The following is a 21,479-nucleotide window of genomic DNA, read 5'->3' as shown; positions in this document are numbered from 1 at the left end:
ATTTCCCCATTTAAGATGGATTAAAAAAAAAAAAAAGATTGATGATGTCAAATGATGGTGAGGATGTGGTGCAACTGGAACTCTCACACTCGAGGAGAGGAAAAATGGTACAGCTGCTTTGGAAAATGAGTTTTCAGTAGTTTAAGTTAAACATACTTCTGCCACATAATGGGCAGCCATTCTATGCTAGATATTCACCAGAGACAAATGACAGCACAGATTCACATAAAAATTTGTACACAAATGTCCATATCAGCATGATTGGAAATCACCCCAAACTGGAAACAACCTAAATGCCTATCAATGGTCAAAATGATAAGCAAAATATGGCATATGTAGTCAATGGAATAGAACTCCACAATAGAAATGAATAAACTAAGGAGACTTGCAGCCTTATGGATGAATCTCAAAATTGTTATGCTGAATAAAAGAAGCGAGACAAGAGAACATACCATATAGTTTCATTTATAGAAAATTTTAGAAAATTTAAAATTAGCTAAAATGACAGAAAACAGATCCGTGACTGCCAGGCTATGAGGGAGGAAGAGGGGGATGGACAAGGGGTGTGAAGAAACTCTGGGGGGATCATGGCTGTGTTTATTTTCATTACAGCAATGACTTTGCAGATGTATATCTGTCAAAAATGATCAAATGATACATGTTAAACATCATGTGGTTTCTAGTACCTAAATTTTTCAGTAAAGTAAAAAAATAAGATAAATTTTGCAGTTAAAAAACAAAACCCCACACAGATATAAAACTGGTTGTTACAACACAAAGCAAGACACAACAACCCAGTCCTGAAGTTCCTGTTGTGGCTCAATGGAAAGGAATCTGACTAGTATCCGTAAGGATGAGGGTTCGATCCCTGACTTCGTTCAGTGGGTTAAGGATCAGAGTTGCTGCAAGCTGTAGCGAGGTTGCAGATGTGGCTCAGATCTGGCATTGCTGTGGCTGTGGCGTAGGCCAGCAGCTGCAGCTCCAATTGATTGCACCCCTAGCCTGGGAACTTCCATATGCTGGAAGTGCGGCCCTTAAAAGAAAAAAAAAAAAATCCTGGCATTAAAAGTCTTTCATGATTCACTCCTTTGCTGAATTTTGACCTTTATTTCCATCCTTGGATTTCTCTAGCACCTCATACACATCTCTATTAGCAATGGCAGATTTACAACCTAGTTCTTTATCATTAAATTAGCCTGCTGCCTCCCCATCTCTGAAAGATGAATGAAGAAGATGCTTATTTACATTGGGTTCTTCTCTCTTCCTTCGAGAATTTGCGGACAGGAAGGGGGAATGATGGAAACATGTTTACCTAGACAGTGGAAGACCATCTGGTCATCTCTGGAAGGGCTGGTCTAGGCAGTTGATATTTTAGACTTATGGCTAAATTTTTGAGGAAGAAGGAACATTACCTTGCAACTTTTACACACTGAGACCTTCAGCTGGTGGAAACACGCGACACTATTATGCAGCATCCTGCCATTTCCTGCCATGAGGTGGAAATACCTATTGCAGAGTTCCCGCTGTGGCACAGTGCTAACGAGCCTATCTAGTATCCATGAGGACTTGGGTTCAATCCCTGGTCTCCCTCAATGGGTTAAGGATCTGGCATTGGTGTGAACTGTGCTGTAGGTTGTAGACGCCGCTTGGATCCTGCGTTGCTGTGGCTGTGAGGTAGGTCAGCAGCTGAAGCTCCAATTCGACCCATAGTCTGGGAACTTCCATATGCCGCAGGTGCGGCCCTAAAAAGACAAAAAAAAAAAAAAAAAAAGGAAAAAAGAACGTAAAAAAGAGAAAGAAAGAAGGAAAAAAAAATACCAACTGTAATTAACACTTGGGGCCAGGTTCTCTCAAGAATTAGTAAAAATCTGAGACCTCAATTTTAAGCACATTTTATAACCCATTACAAGCTGGAGAATATTCTTTAGAACTTTCAGATGGCTCAGAGGAGCAAAAAAAATTTTTAGGGCCTCACCTGCAGTATTTGGAGGTTTCCAGGATAGAGACTGAATCTGAGCTGCTGCTGCAGGCCTACGCCACCACCACAGCAACCTAGTATAGTCTACATCTGCAACCTAAGCCACAGCTTGCAGCAATGGTGGCTCCTTAACCTTCTGAGCAAGGTCATAGATTGAACCCGCATCCTCACGGACAATACCTCAGGTCCTTAACACACTGAGTTACAATGGGAACTCCATGAGTGTTGTTTTAAACGACTAAGTTTGCAGCGAGTGTCACACAGGAATAGAAAACTAGTATGTCCACCTGCTATAGACATCCAGCCACTGAATCCTATCAGAAATCTCAGCTCCAATCTCTCTACCTTCTCTTTCTCTCTCTTTTATCTTATTGTGGTAAGAACATTTAACAGAAGATCTACCCCCTTTGTGTAATTTTTAAATTTATTTTTTATTTTTGGCTGCATGTTTGGGATGTGGCAGTTCCCAGGCCAGGGATTGAACCTGCACCACAGTGACAATGCTGGATCCTTAACCCACTGTGCTACAAGAGAACTTTAAGATCTACCCTCTTAAATTTTAAAGTTACAATACACTATTTTTATCTATAGGTACAATGTAGTAAATAGACTTCTAAACTTATCTTTCGAAACTGAAATATTATATTCATTGATTAACAACTTCCCATTTCTACCTCTGCCCAGCTGCTGACAACCACCCACCCTTCTATTCTTTGCTTCTATGAGATTGACTATTTTAGATACCTCAAAAGGTGGAATCATGCAATGTATATGTCCTTCTGTGACTGGCTTACTTCACCTAGCATAGCACCCTCAAAGTTCACACCTATTGTCATATATTGCAGGATTTCCTTTTTTAAGGCTGAATAATATTCTGTTGTGTGTATATATACCACATTTTTTAAAAATCCATTCTTCCATCGTTGGACATTTGTTTCCACATCTTAACTATTGTGAATAGTGCTGCAATGATCATGGGAGTGCAGATATCTCTCTGAGATCCTGATTTCAATTCTTTTGGTTAAACAGACAGAAGTGGATTGCCAGGTCAAATGGTGGTTCTGTATTTAATTTTTTGAGGAACCTCCATACTGTTTTCCACAGTGGTTGTACTATATGCATTTCCAGCAACAGAGTACAAGAGTTCTGATTTCTCCACATCCACAACACTTGTCTCGTTTGTTTTGAGTTGCATTTCCATGGTAATTTGTGACACTGAACATCTTTTCATAAATTGTTGCTTATTTGCAAATCTGTGTAGAAATGTCTATTTATGTCCTGAGACTTTTTTTTTTTTGTCTTTTTGTCTTTTTGCCTTTTCTAGGGCTGCTCCCGCAGCATATGGAGGTTCCCAGGCTAGGGGTCTCATCGGAGCTGTAGCCGCCGACCTACGCCAGAGCCACAGCAACGTGGGATGCGAGCCGGGATTGCGGTCTGCAATCTACACCACAGCTCACGGCAACACAGGATCCTTAACCCGCTGAGCAAGACCAGGGGTCGAACCTGCAACCTCATGGTTCCTAGTCAGATTCGCTAACCACTGAGCCACGATGGGAACTCCCTGAGACCATTTTTAAATCAGGCGGGTTTTTTTGCTTGTTGGTTTTGTTTTGTCTTGCTCTTGAGTTGTAGGAGTTCCTTACATATTTTGGAACTCAATCCCTTATCAGATATGTGGTTGGCAAATATTTTCTCCCACTTCATGGGTTTCCTTTTCACTCTACTGGTTGTTTCCTTTGCTGTGCTTTTAAGTTTGATGTGGTCACACTTACCTATTTTTGCTTTTGTTATCTGTGCTTTTGGTGTCATATCCAAGAAATCATTGCCAAGACCAATGTCATGAAGCTTTTCCCTTAGAGTTTTCTTCTAGGAGTTTTTTAGTTTCTTATGTATAGTGTCAGATAAGGGTCTAATTTCATTCTTTTGGATGCGGGTGTCCAGTTTTCCTAACATCATTTGTTGAAAAGACTATCCTTTCTTTATTATGTATTTTTGGCACTTTTGTTAAAGATCAGTTGACCATACATGTATGGATTTATTTCTGGGTTCTCTATCCTGTTCCATTGATCAATATGTCTGTCTTTATCCTAGTATTTATACTGTTTTAATTATGATAAGCTTTGTAATACATTTTGAAATCAGAAAATGTGATGCCTCCAGCTTTTTCTTTTCCAAGGCTGTTTTCAGGTCTTTTTTGGTTCTATATGAATTTTAGGATTTTTTTTTCTGTAAAAATATACTATTGGGATTTTATTAGGGATTGCATTGAATCGGCAGAACTCTTTGCATAGTATGGACATTTTAACAATATTAAGGCTTTCAATCCATGAACACAGGATGTCTTTTCATTTGTTTTTTGTCTTTTTTAATTTCTTTCATCGGTGTTTTAGTTTATAGTGCACAAGTCTTTCCATGTCTTAGTTTATTCCCAAGTATTTCATTCCTTTTGATGCTACTGTGAGACTGTTTTCCTAATTTCCTTTACGATGTGCCATTAGTGTATAGAAATGCAACTGATTTTTGTATGTTGATATAGTATCCTGAGACTTTACTGAATCTGCTTACAAGTTCTAACAGTTTTTCTGTGTGGAGTCTTTAGGTTTTCTATATATAAGATCATATCACCTGTAAACAGGGCTAATTTTACTTATTCCTTTACAATTTGGATACCTTTTTGCTATGGTCTCAATGTTTGTGTCTCTCCAAAATTCATATATTGAAACCCTCATCCCCAAAGCTGACGGCATTAGTAGGTGGGCTCTTTGGGAAGGCATTAGGCCATGAGTATGAACAGGAATCTCATGAATGGCATTCGGGCTTTTATAAAATATCCCACAGAGTTCTCTAGCCTCTTCCACTGTGTGTAATAAACAAGAAGTCTGCAACCCTGAAAAGGGCTGTCACCTGATCACACTGTCACCCTGATCTCAGACCTCCAGCCCCCAGAACCATGGGCAAAAAATTTCTGCTGTGTATAAGCCACTTAGTCTGTGCTATTTTGTTACACTGGCCTGAACAGACTAAGACACATTTTTGTTGTTGTTTGTTTGTTTGTTGCTAAATATTCTGGCTAGGACTTCCAGTAATATGGTTAATAGAAGTAGTGAGAATGGGCATCCTTACCCTTTTTCTGATCTTAATGGAAAAGCTTTCAGTTTTTTACCGATTATAAATTAGCTATGGGCTTTTCATATACAGCCTTTACATATAGCAAAAATTAAATAACCTAAAAGAAGTGGATAAATTCCTAGAAATTTGCAACCTATCAAGACTGAAGAAGCGAAGAAATAGAAAATCTGAATAGACCTATAACTAGGAAGCAGATTGAATCAATAATCAAAAGCATCCCAACAGATAAAAATCCAGGATCAGATGGTTTCAAAGGTAAATTCTACCAAACATTTAAAGAAGAATTAATGCCAATCCTTCTTAAACTCTTCCAAAAAAACTGAAGAGAAGGGAACACTTCCAAACTCATTTTATGAGATCAGAATTACCCCAGTGGCAATGCTAGACAAGGACACTACAAGAAAAGAAGATTACAGACCAATATTCCTAATGAACACAGATGCAAAAAACCGCAACAAAGTATTAGTAAAATGACTTTAGCAGAAGACTAAGAAGCTCATACACCATGACTACCTGGGATTTATCCCTAGTTTGCAAGGGTGGTTCAACATATGAAAATCAATTAATGTGATTTATTACATTAACAGAAGGAAGGATAAAAATCACATGAACATCTCAATAAATGCCAAGAAAGCACCTGATAAAATTCAACACCCTTTCATAACAAAAATTCAAAAAACTGGGAGAAGAGAGAAACTACCTCTACCATCTCTGCTTCTGCCTTTGCTCAGAAGCTCATGATCTCCTTCCTCCACCATCACCACGGCTTTAATGGTCCCCTTTCCACCAGCATCTTCCCTTTCTATGCATCCTTAACACTGTCACTGTTCATCTCACCTCCACCTCCTCCATGTTCTCCTACCATCTGCCCCTCTGCTGATTGTACTATTAACAATTTTCCATTTCTGTAGCAGAGAAACAGCCAATAAGTGTGCACACTCCATTTATGGGAGAAACATCTGAGTGCCTGCTCTGTCCCCAGCCTGTACTTGGGATGAGGATTAGTGAATTGAATAGCACATAGTCCCTGACTTCAAGGTCCTCACACTGTAGAGGGAGAAAGAGGCACACAAGTTGGGAAAAATGAGACCAGGCATTAGAGTAACAAGACAGAGGTCCGTGCAGAAGCTCAAAAGGGGACCTGGCCTGCTGAACAGAAAGAACAAGACACGGGAGGGAGGAGGATTTGCAGGGTAAAACATCAAGGATTTCTGCACAAGAGGAAAGAGGAGCTGAGAATCTCAGTGGGTAAATAGGAGATAAGCAGGCAAAGTGGGTGTGGAAGGAGGGGCAGCAGCTGGGTATTTCAATAGAGGCATGAGCAAAATCATGGCAGGGACATATTTAGTGCAGTAAAATACAGGCACTTAGGAGTATAAAAACCTAAATGGAGCTAAAGTCAGCGAACAGTACGAAAGAACTCAGAAAAGAGAGGCAAGGCCAGGATCAGGAGGGTCCTCCGTTCCAAAACTTTACTGTGTGTATCACTGAGGGACCTCTGGGAACACGCAACATTTCTAGGCATCCGCTGACGACTGGGACTGGGTAGGACTGTTGGAAGGTTTAGGAATCAGCACTGTCACAAGCGCCACAGAGGGGCTTGACGTAGATGTTCTCTGGCTGACAATTTGAGGAACCCTCTTGTCAGCCACGTGAAGGCAATGAAGGAGTCTGGACAGGATGGGAGGCAGTGGAGTTTTGCTTGGCTAGGTGTCTGTTAATGAGGCCTCCTGGAGGTTTGTTAGAGACTTAATTTGAAGAGGAAAAGACAGACCTTAATCCACGGGGAAAGGACTATAATCCAAACTGTGGTTTGGATGTGGAGAGGTGGTGAAGACGGAGAAAAGAAGCCATATTCTGGAAGCCTTTGGTAGGCAAAATGTATAGGATTCATGACGGCTTAGAAGTGAGAGATCAAGAGAAAGAAGCCAAATTTCCAACCTGAGGGGTCAGGCGGATGGTGGTGTTGCCCACTGAATTATAAAATGTAGAAGGAAGATCTGATACCGTTGTTGGGTCAGTGTGGGACCTGCTTAATGACAGATGAGTAGGCACTTGTATGTCAGAGCTGGAATCTACAGGACAATCTAGAATGGATGTCCAGCTTCTGGAATCCATGGAACACAGTACAAGTTGAGACAAGAGAATGGATGAGATCACCCATGGAGAGGAAGAGGAGAGGAACAAGGTGCCAAGAGCAGAATTCTAGGTACACAGAGGAGGAGGTATAAGGAGGCAGTGAGAGCATGAAGCTAGAAAAGCTAGAAAAGCTAGAGCATGAAGATAATTAGAAGAGTGTGGTATCAAATAATCCACGGAAGTAGAAAATACCAAGCAGAGAGGAGTGACCAATGAGGCAATGAGAGAGAGAACTCACGGAGTGTCCACTGGATTCCAGCATGGGGTGGGCACTGGTAGTCCTAGTGGCAGCATTTTCAGGTATGCGGTGAAGGGAGAAATGTATTGGGAGGTGAGGCAATGAAAATAGTAAATTGATGCTACTATCTTGCAAGGTTTAGCTGAGAGTGGTGGCTAAGGTGGGTCATTTTTCAAGGAGGGGAGATCTGAACATTTTCATAGATGGAAGGCAAGGAGGCTGCAGAGCCCAAGGGGTGAGGATGCAGCAAGAAAGGCGGGAACTAAGAAGCAAGGTCCTGGGGGATGTGAGAAGGCACGAGGGCAAGGAAACCTCCCACAGAGGAGAGGAAGGGGAAGAGCCATGTTGATAAGGGTGTCCAAGTGTCCTTAGTTTTCTTCATAAATCAGGAGGCAAGCTTTTCTGCTCAGAGTGAGTTCTCATTAGTGTAGTATTCTTAAAAAAAAAAAAAAAAAAAAAACACTTATCTTCACTAACTGGCACAGAATAGCATCTGCATGTTGTATTCCTTAGAATTCCTTCAGTCTTAAGTGTCAAGATACTCAGGCCAAATTGGCCTCAGTAAAAAGGTAATCCCTGTTTGTATCTGGAGAGCCCACAGCAGAGCTGGCTTGAAGTGGTGCTTGATGTCTGGGCTGCGGCAGGCTTATCAGGACCTGAGTCTCTCCGCCTGAGGCACAGGGCTTGGCCCCACTTGCTCGGCTTTCTTCCACCCACTGGCTTCATTCGCAGACAGGTTCGCCATTTGGGATTACAAGCCAGCTGTCCAAGAAAGTGAGCCCAAGGCAGTTAGAAGAACAGGCGTCTTCTGGGAGCTTCAGATAAAGTCCTGACATTTACTTCAACTGGATAAGCACAAGTCCTGTGCTCCACCCCTGATCCGGAGTGCCTGGGATTAGGGGAGGGAGGGCTCCCTCATGGTAGTAGGAAGGAGGCTCAGTCTCTCCAGGTAATTCTGATTCTACTACCATGAGGAAGCCCCCCCTTCCCTAATCCCAGGCCCTCCAGATCAGGGGTGGAGCACAGGACTTGTGTTTGTCCAGCTGAAGTATATGTCAGGACTTTATCTTTGCCTTTGGAATGGATTAGCAATGAGATCCTGCTGTGTAGCACTGGGAACTATGTCTGGTCACTTATGATGGAACATGATAATGTGAGAAAAAAGAATGTATACATGTATGTGTAACTGGGTCACTATGCTGTACAGTAGAAAACTGACAGAATACTGTAAATGAGCTATAATGGAAAAAAATAAAAATCATTATATATAAAAAAGCAAATAAATATTAATAAACAATTTAAAAAAACCCAAAACACAGATTTCTTGGCTCTGCCCCAGAATGTCTGATTCAGGAGGTATGGGGTGGAGCCTGAGAATGTGCATTGCTAACACATGGCCAGTGAGGCTGATACTGCCAGCCCAGGGAGCATAGTTGGAGAACCACTGATCTACACACCCATCCTCTGCTCTCCAGAGCCTGTTTCTATTACACATCTGCTTGTCCTGTAAGATGAGGCTAGAAAAACATCATTTCTTCCACATAGAATGGAAGCCCTGCTCAGACAGTTAGGACCAGGCTGGTGAAAAATACCAAAGCACAAAGCACAGTGGCAGGGATTTACATGACATGACAGTGCCTTTCTTCACAGCTTAAGTTTTTGCAAAATTCCTCCAGGCTGTTGGTGGCAGCACAATGGGAAAATTTTTGTTTTGTTTTGTTTATACTCCTGATATGTGGGTTTCTGCTCCTTGACTCAAGTGAAAAAGTCTATCTAGATAGTGAATTTTGACCCTCCTATAAATAATATCCTCTAATTTTGTTCTCTTATATTTTACCCAATGTTATATTTTCATCAAGCTAATTTAACAGTATAAAATAAAATACCTTGGTTGGGAATATGACTTGAGCTTGATGCACTCCAGACTGGAGAACTACAGCTTAGTGAGAACTTGACCTTAAAATTCGCACTCATTAACATACACAGAAGGACTCTGACCATCAGTGGACTAGAGGGCTGGCTTATAGTCCATTCATCATCCAGTGGTGATAAACCTTAACCTTAACCCCAAACCTAACCCTAACCCTATCCTAACTCTAAATGTAAAATATGACATCAAAAACAAAATGTGGGGAAGAGGAGTAAAAAAATGTAGATCTCCTAGAATGTGTCTGAACTTAAATGATTACCAGTTTGAAGCAAGTATATATACTAATAGTCAACATATATGAACTCCATGGTAACCACAAATTAAAGCCCCATAATAGATACCAAAAAAAAAAACTAAGAAAAAAAACCCAACAACACAAGCATACCACTAAACAAAACCATGAAATCATATGAAAAGAAGCAAAAAGAAAAGAACAAAGGAACACAAAACAACCAGAAAACAAGTAACAAAATGGAATAAGTATATACCTATCAATAATCTTTTAAAATGTCAATGGACTAAATGCTCCAATCAAAAAGCATAGGGTGGCTGGGTAAAAAGATAAGACCCATCTACATTCTACTTACAAGAGATTCCTTTTAGAGCTAAAGACACACATAGACCAAAAGTAAAGGGATAGAAAGAGATATTTCATGCAAACAGAAAGGACAAGAAAGCAGGTGTCATGATACCCATACTAGGCAAAGTAGACTTCAAAACAAAGTCTAGGAGTTCCCGTCATGGCTCAGTGGAAATGAATATGACTAGCATCCATGAGGACACAGGGTTGATCCCTGGCCTCGCTCAGTGGGTTAAGGATAAGGATCTGGTGTTGCCATGAGCTGGGGTATAGGTTACAGACAGGCTTAGATCTGGCATTGCTGTGGCTGTGGAATAGTTGAGCAGCTACAGCTTTGATTCAATCCCTAGCCTGGGAACCTCCACATGCCACAGGGTGTCGCCCTAAAAAGACAAACAACAAAACAAAAACAAAGTCTATAACAAAAGACAAGGAAGGGAATTATATGATGATGAAGTTATCAATACAAGAAAAGGAAATAACACTCATTAACATGCATGCACCTAATAAAGGAGCACCTAAATATATAAAGCAGATATTAGCAAACACAAAGGGAGAAGGTGACAATAAAACAATAATAGTAGGGGGACTTTAACACCCACTTACATAAATGAACAGATTGTCCAGACAAAAAAATCAGTAAGACAAAATTGATCTTAAATGACATAACAGATCAATTGGACTTAATAGACATCTATAGGACATCCCATCCCCAAACAGCAGAATACACATTTTTTTCAAGTGCACATGGAATGTTCTCCAGGATAGATCACTTTTTTTTGCTAGGCTGCAAAAAGAGTCTCAACAAATTTAAGAGGACACAAATTATATCAAGCATTTTTCCAAAATCAGTTATATGAAACTAGAAATCAATCATGGAAAGAAAAACGGGGAAAACACAAATATGTGGAGATTAAGCAACATGTTACCAAAAAAAAAAAAAAAAAAGGGTCAATGAAGAGAGCAAGCAGGGATTCAGAAAATACCTTAAGGAGTTCCCACTGTGGCTCAACAGTTGGTGAACCCAACTGGCATCCATGGGGATTTGGGTTAGATCCCTGGCCTTACTCAGTGGGTTGGGATTCTGGCATTGCTGTGGGCTGTGGTGTGGGTTGCAGATGTGGCTCGGATCCCGAGTTGCTGTGGCTCTGGTGTAGGCCAGCAGCTGCAGCTCTGGTTTGACCCCTAGCCTGGGAACCTCCACATGTCCTGGGTGTGGCCCTAAAAAGACAAAAAGAAAAAAGAAAATATCTTGAGACAAATGAAAATGGAACATAACATTCCAAAATTTATGAGACGCAGCAAAAGCAGTTCTAAGAAGGAAGTTTATAGCCATACAACCCAAACTCAAGAAATAGGAAAACTCGGAGTTCCTATCATGGCACAGTGGAAACGAATCTAACTAGGAACCAAGAGGTTGCAGGTTCGATCCCTGGCCTTGCTCAGTGGGTTAAGGATCCAGCATTGCTGTGAGCTGTGGTGTAGGTTGCAGACACGGCTTGGATCTGGCATTGCTGTGGCTGTGGTGTAGGTCGGCGGCTAGAGCTCTGATTGGCCCCCTAGCCTGGGAATCTCCATATGCTGCAAGTTTGGCCCCAAAAAGACAACAAAAGGCAAAAAAAGACAAAAAAAAAGAGAACTCTCAAATAAACAACCTGATCTACCACTTAAAGGAAGTAGGAAAGGAAGAACAAATAAAGCCCAAAGTCAGCAGAAAGAAGGTAATAGGAAATATCAGAGAGGAAATTTAAAAATAGAGAATAATAACAATAACAACAAAACACAATAAAAAGATCAATAAAACCAAGAGCTTTTTTAAAAGATAAAATTGGCAAGCCTCTAGAAAAAAAGAGAGAGGACCCATACAAACGAAGTAAGAAATGAAAGAGGAGGAATAACAACCTTCCAGAGGTGCACACAAAAATCATAAAAGAATACTCTGAACAGTTATATGCCAACATACTGGACAACCTAGAAGAAATGGACAAATTTATAGAAGCATACAATCTGCTAAGACTGAATCAAGAAAAAAAAAAAACAGACAATTTGAACAGACTGATCACTAGTAGTGAAACTGAATTTATGATTTTAAGAAACTTTCCATCAAATGAAATCCAGGACCAGATGGCTTTTCTTTTTTTTTTTTTTTTTGTCTTTTTGCTATTTCTTGGGCCTCTCCCACAGTATATGGAGGTTCCCAGGCTAGAGGTCTAATCAGAGCTGTAGCCACCGGCCTATGCCACAGCCACAGCAACACAGGATCGGAGCCATGTCTGCAACCTACGCTACAGCTCACGGCAATGCCGGATCCTTAACCCACTGAGCAAGGCCAGGGATGAAACCTGCAACCTCATGGTTCCTAGTCAGATTCATTAACCACTGAGCCATGATGGGAACTCCCAGGACCAGATGGCTTTACAGGGGAGTTCTAACAAACATATAGAAAGGAACTAATACCTAACCTTCTCAAACCATTCCAAAAATCTGAAGAGGAAGGAACACTCCCAAAATGACTTGCAGATATTACCAAAAAAAAAATTACAGGCAAATATCTTTGATGAATATAGATGCAAAATTCCTCAACAAAATACCAGCAAACTGAATCCAACAATACCAACATGATTGAGTGGGATTTACTCCAGGGACACAAGGATGGTTCAATATTCACATATCATTCAATGTGTTCACTGTATTAACAAATGGGATATAAAATCACAAGATCATCTTAATAGTTTGAGAAAAAGCTTATCATTTATGATTAAAACTCTCATAAAAGTAGGTGTAGAGGGAACATATCTCAACTTAATAAAGGCCATTTGTGACACACAGCTAATATCATACTCAATGGTCAAAAGCTAAAAGCTTTTCCTCTAAATTCAGGAACAAGACAAGGATGCCAACATTTGCCACTTCTATTTAACGTGGTATTGGAAGTCCTAGCCACAGCAATCAGACAAGGAAAAGAAACAAAAAATACACAAATTGGAAGGGAAGAAGTAAAATATCACTATTTGCAAATGACATGATACTTTATAGAAAATCCTAAAATCTTCACCCTAAAACTATTAGAATAAATGAATTCAATAAAGTTTCAGAATACAAGATTAATATATAGAAATGTGTTGCTTTTCTAATACTAACTGAACTATGAGAAAAAGAAAGTTAAAATCCCAATTAAAATCACATCAAAAAAAAAAAAATCTAGGAATAAACTTAACCAAAGTGGTGAAAGAACTATACTCTGCAAACTATAAACCATTGATGAAGGAAACTAAAGATGATAATAAATGGAAATATATCCAATGCTTTTGGGTTAGAAGAATTAATATTGTTAAAATAGCCACACTACCCAAAGCAATCATTTTAGGCTATGGCAAGGGCTTTAGACTTTGCCCTGAGACAAGAAGCCATTTAGCAGAGATGTGATTAATTTTATTTGGGAGTAAGGACACCTCTTCTCTCATGACAGAAAGAGGATAGAGTGTTTATAGGTTAGAGGAAAAGGTTGAGGTTAATTCCCATTCAGTGTCTTCTGAGCTAGGAGCAGAGGTCAACTTCTAAGAGGGACTTGGGAAGTGTTGGAGATGGAGTAGATTAAATAAGTGTTAAAAGAACACTGCAGAGAAACATTTCTAGATAGTAGAGAAAGGGCCATTGAAAACCACAATGAGACCATTGTGGATCATCCACAATGAGACACTGGCAATAATGGTCAGAGTCAACTTTATTAGAACTTTGCGAGTTAACCCAAGACTTGCAATAATCTTAGGAGAACTGATGAATCTAGGTAAAAACAGAAAGCTTTCTTATTTATCCTTTTCCCATCTCCTTTGCCCCAGTTTCACAATAATCTTGGAACCAAATCCACATAATCACAGTGAAAACTAGCAATTTAGCCAAAGAGAAAGGCACAGAATGGGATTAAAGCTCTCTTTTAAAGCCCCATTCCTAAGTAACTGTCACCATCTGACCTGCCTGGTATCGCCTCCAAAGGCTTTATTCTTGGATCTTTTCTTTCTTTAACCTGATTCAGAGCTTACTCAATGTAAACAGCCCTATCACCAGGGCATTTGCAGAAAACAATTAGTGGCAGTTTTTAACACTGCAGCTGCCTGAAACAGCGATACCATTTGGGGCTAAAAAGAGGCTATCAGAAAATTCAAAAGGAAAATTTGGGAAATGAGATATCCATAGGGGACTTTGAAAATCTCTGACATTGGCAGAATGTTAGAAAAACCATGCCCATGTGCAGGGCTGTGCACATTCATAGGAAAGACTTGAGAAGACAAGATCTAACTTCTAACCTCTGGCAGAGCTTAAGGCTGTAAAAAAAAAAAAAAAAACCGGAAATGAAAGCTAAGCCATAGTTAAAGCCTGCATGGCAGAGCCTTGAAGGCATATCCCAGCACACAAACAGACCCTTTGCAAAGAATGGAGAATTATTGTTTCAAGGGATTTAAGGAAATTTCTGTTCAATCATCAGCTGACCACTAAGCTAACTGAACAGAGACTTCATTAGCTATGCACAAGAAAGAAGAGAAAAATTTATAGAATTAGTTGAGAAAAATCACTAAATAAATAGGCAGCGACAACAATGTACAGCAACAACAACCAACCTTGGGGAAAGGGTGGGGAATATTATTTCCAGAGTTACCACATTATATTATTAATATTATTATTATTATTGTTGTTGTTGTTACTATTAATTTTGTCTTTTTAAAGACTCACCCACAGCATATGGAAGTTCCCAGGCAATGGGTCGAATCACAGCTGCAACTGCCACCTCACACCACAGCCACAGCAACAGATCTGAGCTGCATCTGTGATTTACACCACAGCTCATGGAAATGCTGGATCCTTAACCCACTGAGCAGGGTCAGGGATTGAATCTGTGTTCTCATGGATACTAGTCAGGTTCGTTACCACTGAGCCACAATGGGAACTCCCCACATTATATTATTTTAAATGATAGTTTTCAATGACATAAAATTTCAACAGGAAAATATGGTCTTACACCCCTCAACACACAGAAAGCAATATCTGAGCCTCATCTGACCCTGATGAGGCTCAGATATTATACCTACTAGGTAAAGACTTTAAATAAATTATTATAAATATGTTCAGAGAACCAAAGAAAACTACATCTAAAGAACTAAAGGAAGGTATAGAAACAATGTCTCACCAAATAAAGAATACCAATAAAGAGACAGAAAAATTAAAATTAGGAGTTCCTGTTGTGGTTAACGAATCCGACTAGGAACCATGAGGTTGAGGGTTTGATCCCTGGCCTTAGTCAGTGGGTTAAGGATCTGGCGTTGCTGTGAGCTGTGGTGCATGTCACAGATGTGGCTCAGATCCCACGTTGCTGTGGCTCTAGTGTAGGTTGGAGGCTACAGCTCTGATTCGACCCCTAGCCTGGGAACCTCCATATGCCTTGGGTGCAGCCCTAGAAAAGACAAAAAAAAAAAAAAAGAAAGAAAGAAAAAAGAGAGAGAGAAAAAAAAAGAAAATTAAAATTTATAAAAATGTTAAATTATAAAAAGAATAAGGAGACAGAAAATATAAAAAATGAACCAAATAGAAATATACAGAGTTCCAAAAAGCCCAATAACCCAAATAAAAAGTTCATGAGAGGATCTTAATAAAAAGATTTGAGCTGTCAGAAGAAGGAATCCACAAGGAGGAAAATTGGTTGGGATTATCCAGTTTGAGGAATAGACAGAAAAAAGAATGAAGAAAAATAAACAGACTCAGAGTCCTGTGGGACGTCATCAGCCATACTGAAACAGATAGATGGAGACTCAGATGAATGGAGAAAGAGAAATGGGCACAAAGAATATTGAGAAGTTTCAAATTGATGAAAAACATTAACGGCACATTCAAGAAGCACTACAAACTCTAAATAGGATTAACTCAGAGATCCGCACCTATACACAGCATAGTCAACCCAACAAAACACAAAGAATCTGGAAAGCTGGAAGAGACAAAGAGACCATGAATTAGTCCCACAGGGAAATTCTCAGTAAGATTAACAAATGACTTCTTAACAGACACTGTGTAGGCCAGAGGCAGAGGGATGAAACAGTCAAAGTGCTGAAAGAAAAAAGAATGTCAACCAAGAATCTTATATTTAATAAGACCATCTTTCAAACATAAAGAAGAAATTAAAATATTCCTAGATAAACAAGACTGGAGAGAATTTTTCACTAGCAGACTTGCCCTACTTGAAATATTTATCCTTCAGGTTGAAATGAAAGGATACTAAACAGTAATTTAATCCACATGAAAAATAAAAGAATATGATAAAGACAACTATACAAGTAAATATAAAAGACAGCATAGGAGTTCCCATCATGGCGCAGTGGTTAACCAATCCGACTAGGAACCATGATGTTGCGGGTTTGATCCCTGGCCTTGTTCAGTAGGTTAAGGATCTGGCATTGCTGTGAGCTCTGGTGTAGGTTGCAGACATGGCTTGGATCCCACGTTGCTGTGGCTGTGACATAGGCCGGTGGCTTCAGCTCCGTTTCGACCCCTAGCCTGGGAACCTCCATATGCCATGGGAAGCAGCCCTAGAAAAGGCAAAAAGACAAAAAAAAAAAAAGACAGTATAAACACCGTTTTGTTTGGAGCTCTTTTCTTCTCTTAACCTAGTTTATAAGAAAATTGTGGAGACTTATGTTTTTTGAAACATGGGATAGTTGTACTTTTCTCTAAGTATAACTAAAAATCTTACACATGACATATAAAACAAACTTAAAAGACCCTGAAAGTTAGATGGAAGAAGACAAACCAACAGAGGGCTTCGGGACCTAAGGAATGACGCAGTCATGAGAGCCCTGGTTTTTCTGTCTGCCTCACACATCCCAGACATGGATCTGAAGAAGACGGCAGTCAGGAAACACTGATTGGTAAAGACAAAAACAAACAAACAAAAAACCTTCAATAAAAACCTACTCTCAGAGTTCTGTGGTGGCCTAGTGGCTAAGGATCTGGCACTGCCACTGCTGTGGTCCAAGTCACTGCTGTGGCAAGGGTTTGATTCCTGGCGTGGGAACTTCTGTGTGCCACGGGTATGGTCAAAAAAACAAAAACCAAAAAAACCTGCTCGCTTGCCAAAAAAAAAAACAGGATAGGGGACTAGTAGCAAGACAAAATTTTTAGACAACAATGATTGCACTCTAGCCCAACAGCCCAGAAAAAACTATGGCCCCATCCCCACTCTCAACATAGTTCAAGTTGGGGTACCTCAGTGTTTACTTGCAGGAGGCCCAACTTCCTCTGGGGTGATACTGAAGAAGGGCAAGCAAGGATTCAAGGATTTCACTCCCATCAGTCAGTAATGAAGCCCAGGTAGTTTCAGTGAAGATCAGGTGGGAAGCCCGGACTTCCATGCTTACTGGGAAGTAACAAGGCACCCTCCCCTCCCTGCGTAGGTGGTGTCAGAGGAGGCCTAGCAAAAAGTCAGCAATTTCACCATTGCCCAGTGGTAACAAGGCCCCCCCCCCACAGTTGTGAGCAGAGACCATGTAGGAGGTAGAAGTCCCACCTTATGGCAAAATCCAGGAAGACTTCCTTGGGGACCAATGGAGACCAAGTGGGGAATCTGGACTTTTACCGACACCTGGCAGTAAGGACACAGTGCCACTCCCATCCCCTGCCAGAGTGGTGTCAAGAAAAGTCAATTAAAATGAAAAGCTTAAAGAAGATCCAGAATCTCATGACATCATATGAAATCTCTTAGTTTCAGTCAAAAACAAAAACAAAACACTGATCATACTAAGAACCAGGAAGGCCTCAAACTTAATAGGAAATGATGATAGGTAACGAGATCAAGATGAAAGAAATGTTACAATTATTCTCAGGGATTTAAAGCAGCCATGATAAAAATGCTTCAACAGGAGTTCCTGTCCTGGCTTAGTGGTTAAACGAGTCCAACTAATATCCATGAGGTTGCAGGTTGAATCCCTGGCCTTGCTCAGTGGGTTGAGGATCCAGCATTGCCGTGAGCTGTGGTGTAGGTCTCAGACACAGCTTGGATCCTGCATTGCCGTGACTGTGGTGTAGATTGGCAGCTATAGCTCCAATTCGACCTCTAGCCTGGGAACCACCATATGCCACAGGTGTGGCCCTAAAAAGACTCAAGACCAAAAAAAAAAAAAAATGCTTCAACAACAACAAATACAAATATTCTTGAAACAAATACAAAAATATAAAGTCACAGGAAGGAAATAGAAAGTTTTAGAGAAGTGATAGGAAATATAAAGTAGAACCAAATGGAAACACAAGAAATGAAGAATACAGTAACACACTCTTCTTAATCACTCATGGAACATATACCAAAATAGATCATATCCTGAGCTAACAAAGAAACTTCAACAAACTTAAAAGAATTGACATCATAAGAATATGTTCTCTAACGGCAATGGAATCAAACTAGAAATAAGAAAAAGATAAAGGAACATCTTCAATAATCTGAAATGAAACCACACTTCTAAATAAACCATGGATCAAACAGGAAGTCTCAAGGAAAATAAATAAAACACACTGAACTGAAAGAAACTGAAAATACAACATAAGAAAATGTGTGGGACACAAATGGAAGCACCAAGTGGGATATTTATCACTTAATGCATACATTTGAAAAAAAGGAAAAGTCTCAAATCAGTAATTTAGCTAGAGATGATCATACTGAGTGAAGTCAGAGAAAGACAAATATCATATGATATCACTTATATGTGGAATATAATATAAATGATACAAAAAGCACCAAACTCTCAGATTTCAAAACCAAGCTTATGGTTACCACAGGTAAAAACCATTGTGGGGAGAGAGGAATAGGGAGTGTGGGAATAACACATACACACCACTGTACACAATAGATGATTAATGAGAACCTACTGTATAGCACAGGATAATCTACTCAAGAGTGTGTGATCACTGGAGTTCCCATTGTGGCACAGCAGTTAACGAATCTGACTAGGACCCATGAGGTTGTGTGTTCAATCCCTGGCCTTGCTCAATGGGTTAAGGATCCGGCGTTGCCGTGAGCTGTGGTGTAGGTTGCAGACATGGCTCGGATCCCACGTTGCTGTGGCTCTGGCGTAGGCTGGTGGTTACAGCTCCGATTCGACCCCTAGCCTGGGAACCTCCATATGCCGCGAGAAGCGGCCCTAGAAAAGGCAAAAAGACAAAAAAAAAAAGAGTGTGTGATCACCTATATGGGAAAAAAGAATGGCTATATTTAGTTATGTGTATGACTGATTCACTTTGCTGTACAACTGAAGCTAATACAACATTGTCAGTCAACTGTACTCCAATAAAATGAAAGAAAAAATAACTGAAGAACAAAATAAACCTCAAGCAAGTACAGGGAAGGGAATAATAAAGTTTAAAGCAGGAATCAATAAAATCAGAAACAAAGAAAAAAGAAAATCAATGAAGGAAAGAAAATAAAAGGAAAAAAGAGGAAGAAGAAGAAAAAAAGAACAGCAACTTAGGGCCAGCTGGATTTCGGAACTGCCATGGACCAGGGCTCCTGGGCACATTCCACATCTACCCCCTTTCCAATAGGCTTGTCTACAGTAAAATAGTGGCATTATAGTTCTGACTAAAAATTTCTCTTTCTTTTGAAATGGTTTGATGTCATTTGGCTGTCAAACCAGAAAGGTGTGCAATATAAGCAATTTGTGGCTAGAACTGTGGTGGTTTCCAAATATATCTACTAATTCTCTGATACTCCTCCCCTCCTGAGACAAAGCCAATTTTTCCTCCCTTTATGTGTGACCTGTACTTGGTGACTTGCCTTTTAGCAAATAGGATATAATGAAAGCAGCCATTGTGATAACTAAAGTTAGGACATGGCTGGGCTCCTCTTTTTTTTTTTGGCTTTTTAGGGCTGCACCCACAGAATATGGAGGTTCCCAGGCTAGGGGTCTAATTGGAGCCGTAGCTGCCAGCCTGCACCAGAACCACAGCAATGCCAGATCCAAGCCACGTCTGCAACCTACACCACAGCTCGTGGCAACGCCGGATCCTTAACCTACTGAGCAAGGCCAGGGATCAAACCCATAACCTCCTGGTTCCTAGTTGGATTCATCAACCACTCAGCCATGAAGGGAACTCCTCCTCCTTAATCTTCCTCCTTTGGATCATCTCTTGGGTGAAGCCAGCTGCCACACTATGTAAACACTCAAAGGGTCCTGGAGAGAAGCCTCTGAAGCATGTGACTGAGGCCGCCCGCCAACAGCTATAATAACCCGTGGGAAAATTAGTGAGTGAGCCCTCTTGGAACAGATCCCCCAGCCCAACTCAAGTCCTCAGATGTCTACAGCCCCAGCTAACATCTTGATTATAATTTCACGGAGAAACCCTGAGCCAGAGCCATCCAGATAAGCCATTCTAAATTCTTGGCCCATCAAAGCTATGAGACAGAACCTATATTAGAAAAAAATGGAAAAGAATCTGAAAAAGAATCTATATGGATCACTTTGCTGTACACTTAAAACTAACCCAACATCATAAATCGATTATACTTCAGCTTTTGCTCAGGCCTGTGGCACCGGCAGGATGAGCAAGTGTCTCGGTCTTCATACCGCCAGGAAGCTCTGGAGTCACCAACGGGACCAGAAGTGGCATGATGAACAGTACAAGAAAGCCCATTTGGGCACAGCCCTGAAGGCCAACCCTTCTCATGCCAAGGGAATAGTGTTTGAAAAAGCCTACTGGAAAAGGGGTTGAAGCCAAACAGCCAAATTCTGCCATCAGAAAGTGTGTCAGGGTTCAGCTAATCAAGAATGGCAAAAAAGTCACAGCCTTTGTACCCAATGATGGCTGTTTGAACTTCAATGAGGAAAATGATGAAGTTCTGGTTGCTGGATTTGGTCACAAAGGTCATGCTGTTGGTGACATTCCTGGAGTCCGTTTTAAGGTTGTCAAAATAGCCATTGTCTCTCTTTTGGCCTTCTACAATGGCAAGAAGGAGAGACCAATGTCATAAGTTTTTTTTTTGTTTTTTGTTTTTGTCCCTTTTGCCTTTTTCTAGGGCCGCTTCCATGGCATATGGAGTTCCCAGGCTAGGGGTCCAATCGGAGCTGCAGCCACCAGCCTACGCCAGAGCCACAGCAATGCGGGATCCGAGCCACGCCTGCAACCTACACCACAGCTCACGGCAACGCCAGATCTTTAACCCACTGAGCAAGGCCAGGGATCGAACCCGCAACCTCATGGTTCCTAGTCAGATTCGTTAACCACTGTGCCATGACAGGAACTCCCAATGTCATAAGTTTTGATGGTAAAAGCAGGATAGTAATAAATTTTCATATGCCAAAAATAAAAATAAATAAAAATAAATCAATTATACTTCAGCACAAAAAAGAGCATTTCAACTTTGGCTCTGTCTCCGAAATCCACTGTTACATCCATAAACTTAGCAATTAACAGCAGAATAAAAAAAGGTACAAGCAAACTTTCTGAACTTTACAGA

At 40.5% G+C, this 21,479-nt stretch overlaps 1 long non-coding RNA gene and 1 pseudogene across 3 annotated transcripts in view; one reads left to right on the top strand and one right to left on the bottom strand.

Moving 5' to 3' along the window:
• The window catches only part of LOC125112777 (uncharacterized), a 78,151-nt gene that overhangs the window by 21,163 nt on the left and 35,509 nt on the right, over nucleotides 1-21,479 (bottom strand). The gene's annotated exons all lie outside the window — the stretch shown is intronic.
• On the top strand, nucleotides 20,564-20,993 carry LOC125112776 (40S ribosomal protein S23-like; annotated as a pseudogene).

The sequence above is a fragment of the Phacochoerus africanus genome, chromosome 12, assembly GCF_016906955.1.
Source record: "Phacochoerus africanus isolate WHEZ1 chromosome 12, ROS_Pafr_v1, whole genome shotgun sequence".
NCBI classification, from domain to species: domain Eukaryota; kingdom Metazoa; phylum Chordata; class Mammalia; order Artiodactyla; family Suidae; genus Phacochoerus; species Phacochoerus africanus.
This window is presented reverse-complemented; position numbering and strand designations above follow the sequence as displayed.